We start from the raw sequence: 20,453 nt of genomic DNA, 5'->3' as shown, positions 1-20,453 counted from the left end.
CTCTTCTTCCGCCTATTATTACTAGTATAGTTGCTCATATATTTCTAAATGTAGTTCTGGTTAAAAATAAATTCTGTAAACTAAGAATGTGGGCTGTGTCTGCCTCCACAAAAATTCCTTTGTTCTCTGTGGAGAAGTGAGCAGAGATGCAGAAGTACAAAGCCAACCCTGCCTTTAAGAAAAAGATACTATACCAGTTTTCAGCATCTGTGTATGTCTTTCTGTTAGAAGCAGGGGTCACTGAATTTGGAGGAGAGATCTGGGGGCTTCCAGGTTTTATAGCATAGACTTACTTCCACAACTGCTCAGTTTTGGATGGGCAGAAATTCCATAAGAAAGGGTACAGGAATAGACAGGCATGGCGGGCTAGGGCCGGTTATCACCAGGAAGCTTACATGATGAAGCATCCTCCAAGAGCAGACCGACCAGGGCTGAATCAGCTAAGTCAGGAAGCTGCTGTCAGCATCTTGAGAGGCCAGCGTACTTCAGGAGAGAAGCTCTTCAGATGGAGATCCTCTGCTGAGTGAGGCCTTTTGTCTGGATGAATTGAACCACACACATTTTTAATGAGCTTTTGTTCTCCTTAACATTGAAGTTCTCATCTTCTATGACAGACCCACTCACCTTAGGGACTGGAATACCAGCACAGATCCTTGAAGAAAGGACAAGGAAGAGGGCAGTAACTCCTGGGGATATGACAGACCATGCTCAATGAAAGTAGAAGCCAAAGAGGGTTACTACTTGTTCGATACCGTTCTAAACAAACCCTAGGTTGTTCACATTCCAGGATTATTTGCAATAGGCAACTCAAAGTTCCTGAACCTGAAGGGCAGCTAGCAACAATATAAAGCTAAAAAGGAGAAGACTGATCCTAGAGGGAGCCATCTGTGAACGTTGCCCACCAACAGTTTCTAGAAGCTACCAAATTTGAGAACTATCCCTGAGTTCTTCTGAAGACTCCAACGTTAGCTGCTTAATAGCTGATCTAAAATGTCTGACTGGTTTAAGCCTGTACTTTTACATGGCCCCTAGCAAGTGGCATGGAAGGTTAGCTGAAGTTAGACTCTTTAATGGAGACAAAAACTTCTGACTGAAGAATGACCCATTTGGGGAAGATAAAGCTGATGATAGGAAATGGGCAGGCCTAGACGTTAGACTCTCTTTTCAGTGAGTCACGAGTTAAAGGACATTCAGGGGCTGAAAACTTGGCCTCTACAAAAATAAATTAGATCACAAGTACAATACTTTTAACCACAAATACTGCAAAGGAAAAAGTTTAAGGTAGTCAGTAGTGAAAAAACAAGGCAATTATTAACATCAGGGAAAACAAAAGGTAACTTTCTTTGCATGTGTATAATGATGTAAGCACCAAATATTAATTTAACCAAAAATTATAATATCATTATGTAGGAAGGATTAGAGAGTTAAAACAAAGGGATAGCTGAAAAGAGTGCTAAATCTTCACTTACCATAAAAGGATGATAATACATCTAAATTGCTGAACCAAAGGAGAACAGCACATGTATATTACTTAATATATGGCAATGTATAAATGCCAGAAGAAACAAGAAGACTAAGGGGAGTAGGAAGGAATGAGGAAGGAAACTGCTGAATTTCATTAGACTTTTAATGCTATTTGACTTTTTAAATTATGGGCATGTGTTCATTAAAACAATTTCTAAGTGATCTTTCTCCAGAAGTACAAGACAGAACAGAACATCTTAAGAGTGTGTTGAAAAGGCCAATTACCTTTAAGCTCCAAATGCACTATATAACATAGGAAAGATTTAGGAAGCAAGAGGGAAGGCTAAGGCTCCTTTAGTTGATTTAGGCACAGCTTGATAACAGTTAAGTTTAATATCAAGAGTACTTAATTTGTACCTAGGTATTACATGATTTTAAACCTTGTTAATTCTTGTGTAATATTTATAATAGAATTAAAACTTCCTTTTTAGAAAAGTAGTTTGGGAACAGAAATATACTGAGTGGATCATGCTCTATACACTATTTCTTTAATTGTCCTTATAGGAAGAATGGCTGACCAGTGGACGGACCTATGCATCCATAAACATCTTTGTTATTTATCAAGTGCCAGCTACCTAAAGAGCAAGGTATTGACTAGGAGGAATTAATCATCCTCCATAAGATTTGAGACTATAGCCCTAACCAGTTTGGCTCAATGGATAGAATGTCAGCCTGTGGACTCAAGGGTCCCAGGTTTGATTCTGGTCAAGGCCATGTACCTTGGTTGCAGGCACATACCCAGTAGGGAGTGTGCAAGAGGCAGCTGATCGATGTTTCTAACTCTCTATCCCTCTCCCTTCCTCTCTGCAAAAAATCAATAAAATATATTTTAAAAAAAGATTTGAGACTATGATTGTCATGGATTTAATCCATTTCTTTCTTCCCAGCTCTCTTTCAGAAGTGCTAAAGATAAAGGAGTTTGCCCAAATTTTTCTTTGGTGACACTGTTTAAGTAAACATGTTGTCACATTGAATGGATGACTAATGTGGAATGAACCTTTACCCTTTATCAGAGGATTCCTTAATCTCAGCACTGTTAACATTTGGGGTCAGATAATTCTTTGTTGTGGGGGTCTAAACTGTGCATACCTGTCCTCACACACTAGATACCAACAGCATCCATCCTCACCAGTTGTGACAACCAAAAAATGTCTTTAGTAGCTCATCAAAGATTTAGGTTTAGTCTATATTATTAACTCTGCAGCAAAGAACATCCAAACAGTGATTAAAATTTATTATACCACTCTGCATCTGATAACTGAGACATGTTAAGTGAGAAGGTCCTCCCTAAAGTATAATTAGACTATGTAAATCACTTAAGTATTTTTAAATCTGGAATAAAATTGAAAATGAAAAGAATCCCATCATGACATCCTAAGACACTGGTTAAATCTTTCTCCAGGCAGGGGAATCTTGCTCCCAAAACCTTTATAATCTCTGCCTCAACTGAGCTTGCTTCAGCTTTCAAGAAACCTGGGGTAGAGCCCATAGGGGTTTGAGCAGGCAATGGCACTCCAGTGAGGATTCCTCGCCAAAGTGAGTACGACTGGGTCTGGGACATAAATAGCTGCTTCATCATCAAAGCCTCCTGCCCAAGAGAAGGCTTTCATGAGGACTCAGGCTCATTGTGTGAAAATTCAGATGACTGAACTATAATTAGCTCGATTAGTCAACATTTTAATTCATGGGATTCTGGCTTTGATGTGTTCCTTTCTCACAGAATCAAAGCTAATAATTCTGGAAACATAATTGGGAGCTGAGTGCCAGCTTGAAGCTCGGGGAGCTCCCTCACCTCTTTGGCAAGCTCTGCTTCCAAGACAGCCGCTTCCTGGCCATGAATGAACCTGGCCCAGGCACCTCCACCTTGCCCTTTAGCTCCTTGCTTCCCGGGATATTTCCTGCGCACCTTTTCTCTGTGAGTCAAGATCTCCAGCATTAGGTTCTAAATGTCGTGGTTGACATTAAATTACGATGTCAGTATCTCCAAAGGCTGAGCCCATACATTATCGGTGCTCAATGAACCTTTTTTTGGATGTTGCTAAACAAACAATGGAGCAGATCACTGATTGGTTGTTTATCCAAGAGCCATCCTTCCTGTTTCAGGAATAAAAACCTAATTTAAACAACCAATTGTCGTGATTGTCTTAAACATAAGCACATGAGATAATTTTGGCCAAAGAAAGTCAACGGGGAGGATTCTCAGAAAGATTTTCTTGCTTAAAAAGGCATACATACCAAGAGACAGTCCTCTTCAGCTATTGGACGTGGTTGTGTTTCCATGTGACACCTAGGACTGTGACCACTATCTTGAAATCAGGAGGAAGACTATCTGAAGACAAAGAAGACAGGCTAAGGATGCATCAGAGAGATAGAAGAATGTGCGGCCTCTGTGACATTGTTAAGCTGTGGATCAGCCATCCCTGAAGCGACTTCTGGATTTCTTAAGTAGATGATACATCTTCCTTATTGTTAACCTATTCTCAGTTGCATTTCCTGCAGCTTATAGCTGAAAACATCTTAATTGATCTAAGTGATTCACCAGATTTTTTTTGCACAGGAAGGGATTTACATGAAAGGCTAGCCTACTGGGAACTTGATTATAACCACTACTACTTACTGAGAATGGACCACACACATGCTCCAGTACCCTATGAACACTGACTCTAAATCTCACAAAAACTCCATGAGATGATGTTTATTATCTGCTTTTTATAAATAAGGAAACGGAGGCTTTGAGAGTATAACTAAACTTATGCAAATCACCCGGTTACTATACAGGGCAACTCAGATTCATACCCAGATATGGTCTGACTCTGTTTTTCTCTACATTCCACCTCTCATTAGCTTTCTAAAGACACATTGGAAGAGATGAGGATGAACACACACAGGAAGGCTACGTGGTTCTTTCTATCTTATAACTTATTTCTGTGTTATAAGATAGAAGGAAGAAAGGAATGGACATCACATCTCCTGAAACTGCCTAAATGGGTAATGAAACCACTGTCCTCAAAACATCCCTTACCATGCATATAAGCCTAACCAATGGACACAGACACCAGTGGGGGTGAGGGCATGAGTGGGGGAGTGGGGGGGGTGGAATGGGGGGATAAGAACACATATGTAATACCTTAATCAATAAAGAAAAAACCTAAAATGCCACCTTTGTCATATAGCAAGATTTCTTTGGGCTTTTTACTTAATCCCAGTTATTTATTTATCTATTTTCATGTCAATAAAATATTGTTTTGATTATAGTAAAACAAAAACAAAACCATCCCTTACCAGAGACCCTGGATACAGATTCCAAATAAGAAGAGGTGGGAAACTCTCCAACATTTTGACATTGGGCCTCCAACTTAGTCCTGCAAACCTGGTCATGGCACTTATAATTTGTAAAGACCATTACTGGCTTCTTTCAAGCATATCTCACCTAGGAACATCCTGTCTCTCATATTCTTGACATAGTCTCTGAAGACAGGATTTAAAAGATTTTAAAATCCTAAACAGAAAAATATCTGTTTCCTGTGCCCCAAACAATCCCCACCACACGAAAACAGGGTACCCAGTAAAGACAAAGAAGAATACCAAGTGGTGCTAAGCTCTTGGGACTAAGCTCTGGTCCAAAGTCTGATCCTGGTTTGTTCAAGAGAAGACTGATTCTGGTAAAGGCTTAAAAAGTGCTACAGACTGAGTTTTATTTTCTGGGGATCCTGCAGGACATGAGTGGGGAAGGGTGGGAGTTTCTTCTATAAAAAGCCCTAATGGACCACTGTGTCTCCTTATATGACCTTAACTGAGAAAATTAATAAACCCCAAATCCTCCCCCCTTCCATTTTCTTCCCTTATAAAACAGGAATAGTAAAGGCTAGTTGACCATAAAAATCCAGAGATGAATGTCAGCACCTGACTGCTGTGAGCTCCCAGGCCTGCACGAGACAGACTAGAGATCATCCCTGTATCACCCCAGTTTCTCCTTGGCTACCCCACCCTTCACCAACTCCCATCAGCCTCATGAATCTAATGGTCATCAAAGTCGGAAATTTCTTCACATTTCCTGAGCCACTGTATAGAACTGATAAATGAGCTAATCTCTGCACACCATACACCCAAGAGCTCACATGTAGCTGGCTTGCTGGCATGGCATATTGACAAACCTGAAGAGGTAGGTGGAGATGCAGGCTTCCTGGATCCAGGAGATCCATGGAAGCCGAGGCAAGAAGATACATCAACATGAAGAGTGTCGTCCTACTGGGCCAAATGCAGCTAAGAGACCAAGAATGTGACCATTAGATGAAGCAATGTGGAGCTTACTGGACCTTTAGAAGAGCAGTTTGAGACTGAAATGCTAATGGACTGTGTTGAGGAATGAACAGGAGGGAAAAAGAAGTGTCTACAGACAACTCTGAAGAAATTTTGCTTTGAATGAGATCAGAGAAATGAAAGAGGATGTGCAATAAAAAAATGTTTAAGATAAGGGATATTAGGGCATCTTTATAGGCTGATGAGAATATCCTTTCAAGAGGGAGAAATTGAGAATGCAGGAGAGAGAAGTGATATTTACAGAAGGGAACCCTCTAGGAAGGTAAGAAGTGGGGGTACTTTATTCTCTCAGTGTGAGATCTTTCTGGTAACTTATTTCCTCTAGTCTTCTGATGGACATATGTTCCATGTGCCCTCACGTGGTAGTCTAATCCAGGACAGAGTCAAGAGGTATTAGAGAGATTCCATGCTAAGAGCTTCTCTTAGTGTTGCATACTGGTTTTAGGATCCAAGCTGTGGCAATCGGCTTCCAGTTTCCCAGTGTACTATCCCCGAGGTCTGGGGCACATTTTTCAAAGGTCAAAAAATTAATGTCTGAGCTCCCTCAATAATATAACTCTTTTAAAAAATATATATTTTTTTATTGATTTCAGAGAGGAAAGGAGAGGAAGAGAGATAGAAACATCAATGATGAGAGAATCACTGATTGGCTGCCTCCTGCACGCCCCCCACTGGGGATCGAGCTGGCAACCTGGGCATGTGCCCTTGACTGGAATCAAACCTGGGACCTTTCAGTCCGCAGGCCGACACTCTACCAACTGAGCCAAACTAGCTAGGGCAGTGGTCGGCAAACTGCGGCTCGCGAGCCACATGCGGCTCTTTGGCCCCTTGAGTGTGGCTCTTCCACAAAATACCACGTGCCGGCGCACACGTACAGTGCGATTGAAACTTCGTGGCCCATGCGCAGAAATCGGTTTTCGGCCTGGGCGAGTCTATTTTGAAGAAGTGGTTCTAACGTCGAGCCACACTCAAGGGGCCAAAGAGCCGCATGTGGCTTGCGAGCTGTGGTTTGCCGACCACTGAGCTAGGGCAATAATATAACTCTTAATATGGGCCAGACATTGCATTTATTGTCCCACTTACTGTTATTATCCCACCTTACAGATGGGGACCCAGAGGCAAGGAAATGTTAAATGACCTGCCAGAGGTCATATATATGGTAAGTGGAGGAACCGGGACTTGAACCCAGTCAGTGTGGCTCTGGAAGCTCATCTCTTTAATCTCCCCATATTCTGTTTCCTCCCTTTGGCTCTTCCTCCAGAAGGCCTAGGTTCCTTTAAACCTGTAAAACTACTTGTGGCTTGTCTTGACTCGGGAGACCACTCCCCCGACCCCCACCCCCTGGTCCTCACCCACACACTGCCTATCCTGAAGCCCTTCTAATGAGAAGTCATCTCAATTCACCTGCGACTGGTCCTGTCCCCATGAGGAATGCTTCTCATGCAGGGAGGGAGGACTCTGAGCTGCTGCTTTCCTATTTATATCAGGTCAGAGCCAGGCAGGAAACAGATGGCACACTCAAATTGAGTAATTTGAGGAGAGTTGAATAAAGGGACTATTTACAAAGGTGTGGGCAGGATGTAGGGAAACCACAGAAATAGTGCAATAAGTAACAGCTACTTGACCACCCCTAGGCTTGAAGGGGTAGGGAAGGTGTGAACACCAGGACCTATAGAGTGGGCCCTGTGTGGTTCACCACCTGACAAGAGCTGTGACCATGAGTCAGGAGATGCAGCCAGACCGGAGGTGCCCTCTTTTCACCCTCTCCTTCCCCCAGGTCTCCCTCATACTTTTCTTCCCTCTGATCTCCTGCCCAGGGCTTCCACTGGCTAAACCCAACCAAAAACCAAAGGGCAAGGGAGCCTGTTGATTCAGTTTGCATATAGTGGATAGAAAAGGGTGAAGAGTAGATCTAGAAGGGCAAATAGAAGTATTTAGCATACTAACCAGCTTACTATTTAGGGTGGAGAATGGGGCTCTGGAGCCAGGCTGGCTGGGTTCAAGTGCCAACTGCCTCTTATTTGCCACATGACTCTGGGCAAGTTATTTAACCTCTCTATGCATCAGTTTCCTCATCTGTAAAGCGGGCTACCTAACAAGAGCTGTGATCATAACACCAACCTCACAGAGTTGTAATAAGTGTTAATCCTTGATTTTTCTCATTTAGATAACACACTTAGCATATAGTAGGCACAAAATAAATACTGGTTCCTTTCCTTTCTCACCTTCTTCAGGTAAGTGTATAGGGACAAAGTCTTCAAATTTATATGTGGCCCTATTACATGTACTCAGTATATATTGCTTGATTGATGATTGAAGGGACCTTTCTTTACTTGAGGTCTCAGAATATCCTGTAAAGGACCCATCAAGTCTCTCCTAAGAGCCTGCAGCAGTTAAACTGTGGCTTCAAAAGTTCTTGATATTGCTGACATGGTTCTAGCTCACTTTGTGGGTGGCTGCAAGGTTACTAGAGTGTTGGCCTTATAATTTACTAAACTGTACATTTGGTTTATGCTGTTGTCTGCATTTGTTTAATATTTAACATTTTTAAATGTTTTTAAAATATTTTCTAAATTTCACATAACCATAAAAAATAAAACTATTTCATTGTTTGCTTTCCCTCCATTTGTGACTAGATGGGTCTGAATTATCACCAGGTTCTTGACAAAAGGCATTTGAAAATCACCAGTGGTGATTTTACTGGTGATAAGTGGATCTAGGACCACTTATTTCTTCCTACTCATATATTTCTTCTGAGGCTGGGTCTAATGCTTGTATAGAATGTACACCTGAAGGCAGCTATATGTACACCCGAATGCTCCCTACTCTGGCCCTTTCTTTGAAGAATGCCATGGTTCTTGTTGACTGGCTCCAAATCCCTGCCCTTTGATGCACCCTGAACAAGAGGCTTCCTCTCTCAGCCTCTTAAAAGCTTAGAGTGTGGGGCTCCTGTTCTCTACCAAGCACCTCTGCCATGTTGCCAGGCCTTGTCCCCAATCCACTCTTAAGTAGATGCCAAAGTGGAGGAATGCTTTTCCAAGGCACTTACCTGGCATTCTCCCTTTCTATTATAGTGTCTCTTTCAAACCTTCTTTCATTATGTGCTTTCCAAAGGAATAAAAAACTCCCTATGAAAATTCTACTGGATTCAAAGTTCCACAGTGGTGTAGAACTGTATCTTTTCATGTTTTTATAACCTATATTGCCTGAGTCATTGACACAGATTAGGAGCTTCGTTTCAAGGTTGTTGAAACAAACTAAATTGAATTTTCTATCCCTTCCTGCCTGCATGAAAACTGTCTATTTCTCCAGGCCAGCGTGATCACTTCAGTGGGTTGCACACTACTTGAGGGAGAGGAACCTCGCCTTCTCTGGGAGTTGGTTTTTAACTGGCAGCTGCAGCAGGAGTGTGTAAAAGGATGAAATGGGAGGTAGACAGGGAGGAACCAGCACTTAAGAAACTTGGAGTCTTGTTTATTTTTAACATTATTCACAGATGACTTTCTATCTTTCTTCTCCTTAGCATAGATGCTTCTACCCTCTTCTTGTAAACGAGTGCATAGCTGAGGAATTGTATTTGTTTATCTTGCTTCTTGAACAGTCACAGATACACTCCCAGCCCCTTTCACCCCCTGCCTACCAAAGCTGGCCCAGTGCCTTTGATGTTTTCACTTCTGCAAAAATGACACAGGGCCTGGAGATGAGAGAGTTCTAGCTAGGACATTCAGCTCCTCTGTGCCTCACCTTTCCTCATCAGTAGCTGGGAGTGGGAGTAATAAATAAGGAGTAAGAAAGAAGTGGAGCTTGCTGCTGGGACGAAAAGTTCCAGCCTGTGAAACGTGTGATTTATGGCGATGAGACATTCAGATCCAATTCCTGGGCGAGGGCATCTAAGGCAGGGGCGTCAATGAGTTTCCCTACCATAAATCAGGACACTGATTGACCAAATCAGCTGTTTTCCTTATTCCTCCAAGTTCCAAAGTGCAAACGCTTTCCTGCTGAGTAGTTATTTTAGAAGAGGGAAGGGGAAGTAAAAAGCCAGGCTCCCGAGGGCCCTCAGGGGCGCTGGCGATGCTTTCCAGACACCATGGTAATATCTCTGATCTCCTCGCTCCCTAGTTAACGGCACCCTTGTTCGGGCTCCGAATCCAAAATGACTTGACACAAGCTCAGAGCACAGACGAACGCGTAGCTTTCCCATCTCCTAAAGATGAGATTCCAAGGGTTTGTAAATAAATACAATCCGCAGCAGAATTTCATTGTCAAGAAGGACAGCATGTTTGTCCCGACGCCCACAGGAGGGCCTCTTGCCAAAACGAATGGGAAATCATTGGCCCAATTAACATCCTGTGATCTTAGATCTAAAAATGACCGGGACCGGGTAAACAAGGTGACGTAAGCGGCTGGGCAGGGAGTGGCTCTCTACTGCCACCTGGAGGAGAGCGTCCGCAATGGCGCAGAGGCTCCGGACTGCGGGAAAGCGGGCCTTGGCTGGCTGGAACGAACTGGGGAAAACGGGTGTGAGCTGGGAAGGCGCCCGGAGGGTGGGAGAATACAGAGGAGGCTAAACGGAGAGGAGAGAAAACTCCTCTGCGACCTCTGCTAGAGGAAAACGAGGTCTGTGTTATCCAGGCCACTGGACGCTGTGGCGTTAACCCTGCTGGCTTCCTCCTGGGAACATTGCTTTTATAAAAGGACTCAGGCACCATAAACTCCCGCTAGGAAAAAATTATAGCTCAAGCTGCGTGGGGACAAGATCGCAACGCTGTAGGCCCTTGATAAAAAACAACTCTCAGGTTTTTTTTTTTTTTTTTTTTTGGGGGGGGGGGAGGCAGTGGCATGGATATGCTAATAACCAAGGGCCACCAGATTTTCTGTTGTACTTTGGGCTTCACTGTGACTTAGTGGGGAGGGAGTGCAGGAGTGTAACAACAGTCCTAATTTACTTTCTTGTCAGACTAATGTGAGAATGAGGCTGCAAAGCTTTCTGCATTACACAACCCCCATGCTGGGAGCTGCCCCAGAAATGTGCTGGGGGCTAGATCAACAGTGTGCTATTACTTTCCCTTCTGTAGATGATCCACAAAAGAACAACAAAGAGTTGATTCTTAACTTGTTAAAAACAAAACAAAACCCACTTTATTTGGGGGTTAGTCAGTTCTTGCTGTGTTGCAAACCAACTCTAAATCTCTGTAGCTGGGGACAATAAACATTTCTTTTTCTTGCTAATGGAGCTGCAGGTCAGCCTTGCTCTGATCTTAGTTAGGCTCAGCTGGGTTGGCTGAGCTCATCTGGACTCCAGGCTTAGGGTCAAATATAGGTCTGCTCCACGTGGTTCCATTTCTGGACCGAGATGAAAGGCAAGTGACTACCTGAGGCATACTCTTCTGGCAGAGGGTGGAACCGTTCAAGAGGCCAAGTCAAAACAGGCAAACACATTTGAAGATTCTGCTTGTGTCATGTTAGCTAATATTCCATTGGCTGAGACAAGTCCAACATCAATGGGGGTGGAGGGCAGGGAGTGGGATATACCCTGCTTACTCTAGTTGATCCAGACTGGAATTTAACCAAAGGGTCATTGTCTGCTCACAGGAGATATCTGCTTCCTGTGGGAGAATTGCAAAGTGAGGATGGTCTAGATCAGGGGTTGCCAACCTTTCGGATCTCACGGACCACGGGTTGGCTACCACTGGTCTAGATAATCCTTAGGTATATTGGTGGTCACCAACATGAATTCAGTATTGCATAATAGACACCTTTAATTCACTTCTCTTTCTAGTTATACCCTCCACTTATGACATTATGTGTTCAGGGACACAATACCTTTGATGATGTCAGGTCTGCTTTATGGACATTCCGCTTGTCTCATGACAGGATTTATTCAAAATTCCCTGTACCCGGAGGGTAGACATTACTTATGCAGGTATCACCTGTAGAATGAAAACAACAGGCAGAGAGTCTTTAAGAAGGCAGCATGGTATGTTGAGAAGAGCACTAGATTTGAGAATCAAGAAACCTGGGTATCTAGTCCTGATTTGCCAGTTTTGGAATTTGGAAGGGTTGGCAGAGACCAACAACCAACTACCTTTAAAGCCTTATTTAGTAGCTTGGACTTTATCCTGTGCACTGGGGCATGACAGGGTCAGATCAGAGTTTTTGAATAACCTTTTTGGCAATAGTGTGGAGGGTGGATTAAAGGAGAAACATTGGATTGGAGGCAAGGAGGTGGTTAAGATATAGTCCAGGTGAAAGGTAATAGGGACATAGACCAGGAATGAAGCACTAGAGATGGAAAAAGGGATGAATAAAGAGTCTTTAGAAGCAGAACTGACAAGACTTAAAGACAATCAAACATGAGAGGAAAGAAAGGGAAAGAGGGAGTCAAACATGAATGATTGACACATGAGGATTCAGAGTGCCTCGCACAAATAGGAATAAATATTGTTTCTCAAACTCTTTGTTGTAACTGCATAAATGTATGTGTATGCATGGGTTGGCAAGCATTGTAAAATGAATTTTTCAGGGCTGGTGCCCACCTCTAAATTATACAAAATGAACTATATCAGTGTTTTCCAAACTTCAGTCAATTGTATACCTCAGTCACAATTTTTGTCATATTCAAATAACACCTGCATTCCTTCATTCTTTAAATGAAGTCATTTTTTTTAACCTAAACACTTACTGCAGGCTCATCCTAAAACAAAATTATATATGTGAAATCATGATGTTTATGTGCTAGTTATTTGTCTATACATATTGAAACAAATACAAGGCCATTAAAATTAAAATGCATCTGTTCCAAGGGTTGGCAAAAGTTGATTCACAGTTATTCGTATGGAAAATAATATTTAAAAAATAATAATATAATAAACTGTTTCTCATACTTAGAACTGTAAGCCTATTTTTGCTTCTGCCCACCCCTGAGTATTACCAATCCTCTCTAATAAAGAGGGAATATGCTAATTGACCCTCATGCCATCACAAAGATGGCGGCAACCACAGCCAATAAGAACAGAATATGCTAATTGGCTGTCACACCCTCAAAGATTGCAGCGCCTACAGCCACTAAGGAGGGAATATGCTAATTGATTGCCATGTCCTCAAAGATGGCGGCGCCCACAGGCACAAGATGGCAGTGCCCAGCCCTCTCAGCCCCGCTGGGGTGGCAGGCGCACAGCAAGGCCGGGCCCGCCTGCCTCCAGAGTCCCCCAGTCCCCTCAGCCCCCCAGCCACCCAGGGCTGGCCCGAGGCACAGGCAAGCCTCGGATGGCAGCTGCCCAGCCGCCCAGGGCCGGCTGAGGCTCAGGTAACCAGGGCTGGCCAAGGCTTGTGCTGCCAGCAGTGGCAGCAGCAGAGGTGTGATAGGGCGTCACCTTCCCCTGATTGCCGGGTTGCCTCCCATCCCTGAGGGCTCCCGGACTGTGACAGGGGGCAGGCCGGGCTGAGGGACCCATACCATGATTTTCATGCACTGGGCCTCTAGTAATAATAATAATCCTACCTAATAATAGACAAATGTGCAAATTGACCATACCTCTGACACACCCACAAGCCACGCCCACCATCCAATCAGAGCGAGTATGCAAATTAACACAACCAAGATGGCTACAGCCACAGAGAGCAAGGTTTCCTAGGTAACAGAGGAAGCCAAACTTTCCGCCTGCCCTTGCCAGGCCTAAGCCTCCACTCAAGCTACAAAGTTTCAATTATAGAAGGTAAACAAATTCAAACAGAAATGGCGGCAGAATGGAGCTTGAGAGAGCAGGCCAGGGTTGCTCCCGGCAATAGGGGAAGCAAAGCTTTCCACACACCCTGGCTGGGCCCACCCGCTCAAGGCTACAAAGTTTCAATTATAACCCCAACAGATATGGCTGCCGGCCACGGAGGGAGCCCCAGGCTTGGCTCCGCTCCAGGCTACAAAGTTTCAATTGTAGAAGAAAAATAAATTCCAAATACCAGGGCCTCCGCTTGGGTTGCCAGGGGGTGTGGCCGGCCTGCAAACCACCACAGGCCCCTCACTCAGGCCGCCCCACACCCCAAGGGAACCCCACCCTGATCAGGGACATGCTTCAGGGCAAACCAGCTGGCCCCCACCCATGTACCAGGCCTCTATCCTATCTAATAAAAGAGTAATATGCAGATTGACATCACTGCAACACACAATATAGCTGCCCCCATGTGGTCAAAGATCCTTTCCCATGTGGGCACAAGATGGCCACCACAAGATGGCCAGCAGGAGAGGGCAGTTGGGAGGCACCCTGCCTACAAGGGAGGGTAGTTGAGAGGGACAAGGCCTGCAAGGGAGGGCAGTTGGAGGTGATCAACCCTGCAGGAGAGGGCAGTTAGGAGTGACCAGGCCGGCAGAGGAGGGAAATTGGGGGCAAACAGGCTGGCAGTGGAGTGGTTAGGGGGTGATCAGGCTGGCAGGCAGAAGCAGTTAGGGGCAATCAGGAAGGCAGGCAGGCAAGCAGTTGGGAGCCAGCAGTCCTGGATTGTGAGAGGGATCCCAGATTGGAGAGGGTACAGGCTGGGCTGAGGGACAACCCCCCCTCCGTGCACAAATTTCATACACCAGGCCTCTAGTAATAATAATAATAGTAGTAGTATTACTTCCCACGCCCTCGGCTATATACAGGCCAGATTTACAAAACCCCTGACCCAGATGATACCTAAAGCCACTAGGATTATACTGATTTTGCCTTCTATGCCTTCCTATTGGTTTTCATTCAGATTGTATCAGTATCCAGACCTGGATGGCAGGTCTGGTCATTGGCAAGGCCTTGCCCTGCAGGCAGTAACCTTTAGCAGAGCTGGGCTTGAGGTTGCCTTCCAAATAAATGGGGGCTGACCTGGAATGTCTTTTTAGCTCAATGTCTCACATCTGAAAGCCACTGCAAGAGCAGACAAGCCAGATGAGCTGGGCCCCTTGCTTTCTGCAGCCAAGAATGCAATCGGGGCCTTGGAGTCTCCCTCTGCATCTCCAGGTTCTTCCTGATGCCTGCCCAGGGGCCACACACAGGTCTGAATGTGGAGGGTTGCAAGGCAAACTTGTTTTGTTCACATTTGATGTATAAAGATCTCTATAGACTGTTTTAAGGTAAAGTTAAATTAATTCTGCATTAATGGGTTGGATGACAGGAGGCATGTCACTAAAGCTCTCTGAGCCTCATTTCCCTGGATAAAATGGGGGGCTAGGCTGGTGACCATGAAAGGGTCTCACTCTAACATCTTACTGTGCTCAACAATTTGGGGACAGTTGTGTTTCTTCTTCTTTGAATTCTTTATTCAAGTCCTTGCCCTTTTTCTCTTTTATAGGATTATTTGTTCTTATATGTAAAACTTATTATCATCATTGTATGCAAACGTTTTATGTATATTGTGTCTTATCCTTTGTCATTAATATTGCAAATATTTTCCCCCAGAATTGTTTCAATGATTGTTTCTGTGAGAACAAGGAGACACCCTCCTCCCCGCACCCAACTCCATGAAGATATTTTAACTTAAAAAACAAACAAACACCAAACTGACAATTTTTCCTCAAGGTATCTGCTTAAAAAGAGCTTCCTTATTCCTAGATTACAAAAATATACACTCAGTTTATCTTCTGGAAATTTAATGAATTCATTATTTTATTTTACAATTTTAGACCTTTTAAAATGTATTTTATATAAGGAGATATTTTTTCTTTTTTTTATTTTCTTTTTCAAATAGGTGCCCCATTTATTGAACAATCTATCCTTTTCACACAGATTTGAAATATGTTATCTTTATGAATTTTTTAAAAATCATGTTATCCTATATAATAAAAGGCTAATATGCAAATAGACCGAATGGTGGAACTGGAACAACTGAACTATTGGTCTCTATGACGTGCGCTGACCACCAGGGGGCATGTGTGGAACATGGCAGGCATTGGCCATGGCAGGAAGGTGGAGCAGGTGAGCGGGGGGCATCAGACCAAGGTCTCTGTCATCGGGGTGAGCCTCTGGTGGTTTCTGAAAATTCTTTGCTCCCCTGTGCCACAGTCCCGCCCAGCACTCGCATCTGCTGCCAGCGCTGGCCCCGCTCACACCCGCAGCTGGCGCCGGAGCCGCCACTCACACACACTGCCAGTGCCCAGCACCGGTCCCGATCACTCGGCGCCATCAGCGGGTGTGAGCGGTGGCTGCCGGCCCTGATCACTCCTGAGGGCTTCTCCACCTCCCCCTGCTCCTGAGGGGCGATTGGGGCAGCAGCCGCCACTCACACCTGCTGACAGCGCTTGCCCCGCTTATACCCACTGCTGGCGCTGGCCCCAATTGCTCCATGCTGTCAGTGGGTATGAGCGGGGCTGGCGCCATCAGCACATAGGAGCAGTGGCAGCGGGAGCAGGGCTACTGGCAGACAGGGGACTGGGGGCCATGGCAAGAGGGGCCGGGCGGGGTCACGGAGGATGGGCTGAGACCCGCCCCTGTGCCTACCGCAGCCTCGTGGCCCACAGTTCCTTTCAAGGTGTACAAATTCGTGCACTGGGCCCCTAGTCTCTATATATAAAAGCCTACACAACCAGTCGACGGTTCAACTGGTTGCTATGATGCGCACTGACCACCAGAGGGCAGACGCTCAATGCAGGAGCTGCTCCCTGGTGGTCTCTGCAGGCTCAGCTGACCGACGGGCACCAGACGCCGAGCTTGCTGCTGTCGAACGCAGCTGCGGCAGCGCGTGCCTCTCCCGCAGACACTCCTCCTGTACACCCTTCCCCCATCCGGACTGGGACTGAGATCAGGATCGGGACCAGCATCGGGACTGATTGGGTGCGAGCCCGCAGCAGCTTCTTGGTCATGGGTGTGCCAGTATTACCCTAGGACAGGCGCATGGAGACCGCCGCAGAATGGCGGGGCCAGGATCAGCAGGAGCAGCGCTGCGCCAGGCTCGGGCTCCTTCCCCGCCGCTTTCCACTTCGTGCACTACTACATCCCTTGGGGGATGCTGGATGCTGGTTTCAGCCCGATCCCCGCAGGCCACACCTAGGGACCCCACCAGTGCCTGAATCTGTGCACCAGGCCTTGTCAGTTCTATTATGCCATATTTTAACTGTTGTACTAATGGAATTATTATTTTTATTTACTTATATTTTAAAATTATAGCAACAATATTTACTTCCAACCTCACTACCACCACTTTAATGCATTTAAAAATTTACCATAAATGGTCATGATCATGACTGTCAACATATAAAGCTGTCAGAAGAAGACTTTCCTTTTCTATCATTGTAATTAGTAGAGTTAATCATAGCAATTAGTAAAGAACTCAGTTTGTATAATTTTGGGGAAAGTAGGGCTAGGACCTAGGGAGATTATTTCCTGTGTAAAACTAGAAACTTAGAGATAATTTTCCCCCAGGGTGCCCCCTCCCTACTCCAAGTATCCACTGTTCTCTCCTCTCTACCTCACTTCATCTCTTAGACTCCACTGTCAAGTCTTCATTCACACTGAGGTGTTGATGATGGTTACTGCCCAACACAGCTATTTTCCTTAGAGTGTGAGGTATGTGGAAATTAACTTGTTACTAATAATAGAGTACTAAAGTTTGAAATATTTTACTTTTTATTAAGTCTGAGTTGACTCAATGTTTCCCCTGAAATAAATTCACCTGGTCTATCTTACTTCTTTTGTGGGAGAAGAAAAATGTATTGTGGTAATTATCTGTGACCTCTTTGTCACAACCCATAGGGATATAATGATGTGCCATTAATAGCCGAGGCCACTTCAAATTGCCCTGGGAGGGAGTTGAGCTCAAATGTCTGCTTTCATTTTATTTTTAATGTTGTCCAAGGATAATTTTTAATAACTTCACCAAATCGATATTGTAAGTGAGGAAGAATGATGCTGGAAACATATGTGTTCGTGAAACTACAAATATTATGATTACTTAATAAAAGATAAAGTGATAACACAAATAAAATGTACACTACTATTATTCACAATAGGTACTCAATAAATATTCATTAAATTAATGAGTGAATTAATATTTAAAACATCACAAACAGGGTTTGTTGATGCTTTGCTGAAATATTTACTCATTTTTAATATAATCTGTGGTGTAAGAAATAATAGTTTCAAAAATGTTTTTCAGAAGAGTTTAATATTCTTTTAAAACTTATCCTATCCTATATAATAAAAGCCTAATATGCAAATTGTTCCACCGACCGGGAGTTCGACAGAGAGTTTGATCACTCACTATGGTGTGCGCTGACCACCAGGGGGTGGCGCAGAATGTGGCGGGCATCGGTAATCAGTGGTGGCGCCTGAGGGTGGGGCCGCCGCCCAGCTCCCAGGTGCTGAGGGAGCCAGGTGCGGGGAGTGGGGGGGCCTGGCCCCAATTGATCGCCCCACAAGCGAGATGGTAGAGAGGTGAGGGGGCAGTGCCAGGCCAAAGCGGGGTGCCAGGCGGGGCTGTGAGGCTGGGGGAACGAGCTGGGGCCTGATCCCTGCAGGCCACCCTGAGGGACCCCATCCATGCACGAATTCATGCACCAGGCCTCTAGTGTTTATATATTTTAACATAAAAATAACTATTTTTAGGAGTGGAACAAAAGTCTTAAGTGAAAAAACAAGACATAGAGAACAAAAGAATGGTAATGTTTGAGGGTATGAAGCAGTGGCAACTGGCCTCTAAATTTTGTACAGAATCCCTGGCCTCAGGAATATCTTACCTAGAATGTAATGCTTTTATGAATACCTTATCTACTTTAGAAATATTTTCACTGCTGTTTGCCCTATTTCTTTGCCTGCTCCCCTGAAGTTATTTTGTTTGTTAAATAAAACAAAACTGGGTTCTCTAATAGGAGTAAGTCTTTGTCGTCCAAAGTGAGGGAAAAATTTGAAAAACAAAAATTTGAGAATTGGGACCCTAAGGTAATATCCCCGATGCCCCCTGCTTCTTACCCCCTCCCTCCCCGCCCCACAAACAAACTTCGGAGCCTTAAGCTAGAGGAAGAAGACTCCCAGAGTAAAAATGAGGCAACAGCCAACAGGTTGAACCTCTGAAACACACCTGGGGGCATCCCCACCCCTTGTCCACTTGTAGCGTCAGCCCTGCTGCGCTGCTCTGTTTTTTTGCGTCCCGTGTGTCATTTCTGATTGCTGGAAGGAAAGTGGAGTTGGGACCATTACTGGGAGCCACTGATCAGAAGTGCTGCTTTTACCAGTTGAGTAGAACATAGATAATCCCTCCATTGCCAGCCTGCTCACCCTGCTCCTCCCCCAGCCATCCAAGAGGAGGATGACAGAGGTCTCCCTGGCTCGCAGGAGACATCCAAGTATTTTCCTCAGGGTACCTATCAGTGGATTCATTAACTTGCTACTCCCAAGCAATTTTCCCAGCAACAAAAGATTTTTCAGTCCTTTTAAATTTATCTAAGGACACAAACTATGCAGAACATTCAGGATATAAGCTATGTGAGCAACAAATAACAAAGCATTAATTGCATCTAGTGGGCATAGAATTTCAGTGACTTCATGTTGGCTAAATATAGGCGAACACTTGGTGTGTAGTGCGTGCCAGGGAGAACCATGATGCAATTATCCCCTCCCCTTACTGGAAGGGGGAGGACAAGGGTCAGAAGGCAAGAAGGAGATTGCCTCATAAATGGTCACTTGTAATAGCCTCAAACTCCACTGTGTCCAAGGCTTATACATACACACCTCCCCCCCCCCAAGACCAAGGAAACATTACTATATAGCTTTAAAAGAACATAAATACTAAGCTTCTGACCATAATTAAAAATAATTGCTTTTGTTTTAAAATTTAATTGTTCCCATTTTCTTTTTAATCTTTATAGCAAACTCACATACACCTTAAAACATTTAGAAATAAGTAACTGCTAATTCTCACTGAGCAGTTAACAGATGCCAGGCACTGCCTGCTCTTGGGGCTTTACATTATCAGCTCATTTAGTCATCACAATAAGTCTCGGAGCTAGGTATAATCATTAATCCCTGTTTTACATTCGAAAAAGAACAAGGGATGAATTGGGTTCAGCACCTTGCTTAAGGTTATCTAGTTAGAAAAGGGAAGACTGGGAGTTAAACTCAAGTTAGCTTGATATCAAATGCCATGCTCTTAAACTCTAGACCAGTGCTGTTCAACAGACATATACTGTGAGCCACATATATAATTTAAAATTTCCTAGTAGTCACATTAAACAAAGCAAAAAGAAATGAGTGAGATTAATTTTGATAATGTTCTATTTAATTCAATATATCCAAAATATTATCATTTCAACATTTAATCAATATGAAAAATGATGAGAACCCAACTGGTGTGGCTCAGTGGTTGAGTGTCGACCTATGAACCTGGAGGTCATGGTTCCATTCCCGGTCAGGGCACATGCCCAGGATGCGGGCTTGATCCCCAGTGTGGGGCTTGCAGTAGGCAGCTGATCAATGATTCTCTCTCATCTTGATATTTCTCTCTCTCTCTCTCTCCCTCTCCCTTCCTCTCTAAAACCAATAAAAAATATTTAAAAAAAAGATATTTCACATTATTCCCATACTAGAGGCCCGGTGCACTTGTGGGGAGGGGGGGTCCCTAAGTCTGGCCTGCGCCCTCTCACAGTCTGGGAGCCC

General features: G+C 44.3%; 1 long non-coding RNA gene across 2 annotated transcripts in view; it reads right to left on the bottom strand.

Annotated features, from left to right (window-relative positions):
• Positions 1-220: 220 nt before the first annotated feature.
• Positions 221-20,453, bottom strand: part of LOC114230273 (uncharacterized) — a 42,959-nt gene continuing 22,726 nt past the window's right edge. For both annotated transcript variants that reach the window (XR_008558596.1, XR_003616149.2), the window contains exons 4-6: positions 11,668-11,774; positions 3,760-3,853; positions 221-537 (exon numbers count right to left, since the gene is read on the bottom strand). This is a non-coding gene — a long non-coding RNA (uncharacterized LOC114230273). The remainder of the gene's footprint in view (positions 538-3,759; positions 3,854-11,667; positions 11,775-20,453) is intronic.

The sequence above is a fragment of the Eptesicus fuscus genome, chromosome 16, assembly GCF_027574615.1.
Source record: "Eptesicus fuscus isolate TK198812 chromosome 16, DD_ASM_mEF_20220401, whole genome shotgun sequence".
Classification (NCBI taxonomy): Eukaryota; Metazoa; Chordata; class Mammalia; order Chiroptera; family Vespertilionidae; genus Eptesicus; species Eptesicus fuscus.
Note: the sequence above shows the minus strand (reverse complement) of the source record. Positions and strands in the feature narration are given on the sequence as shown.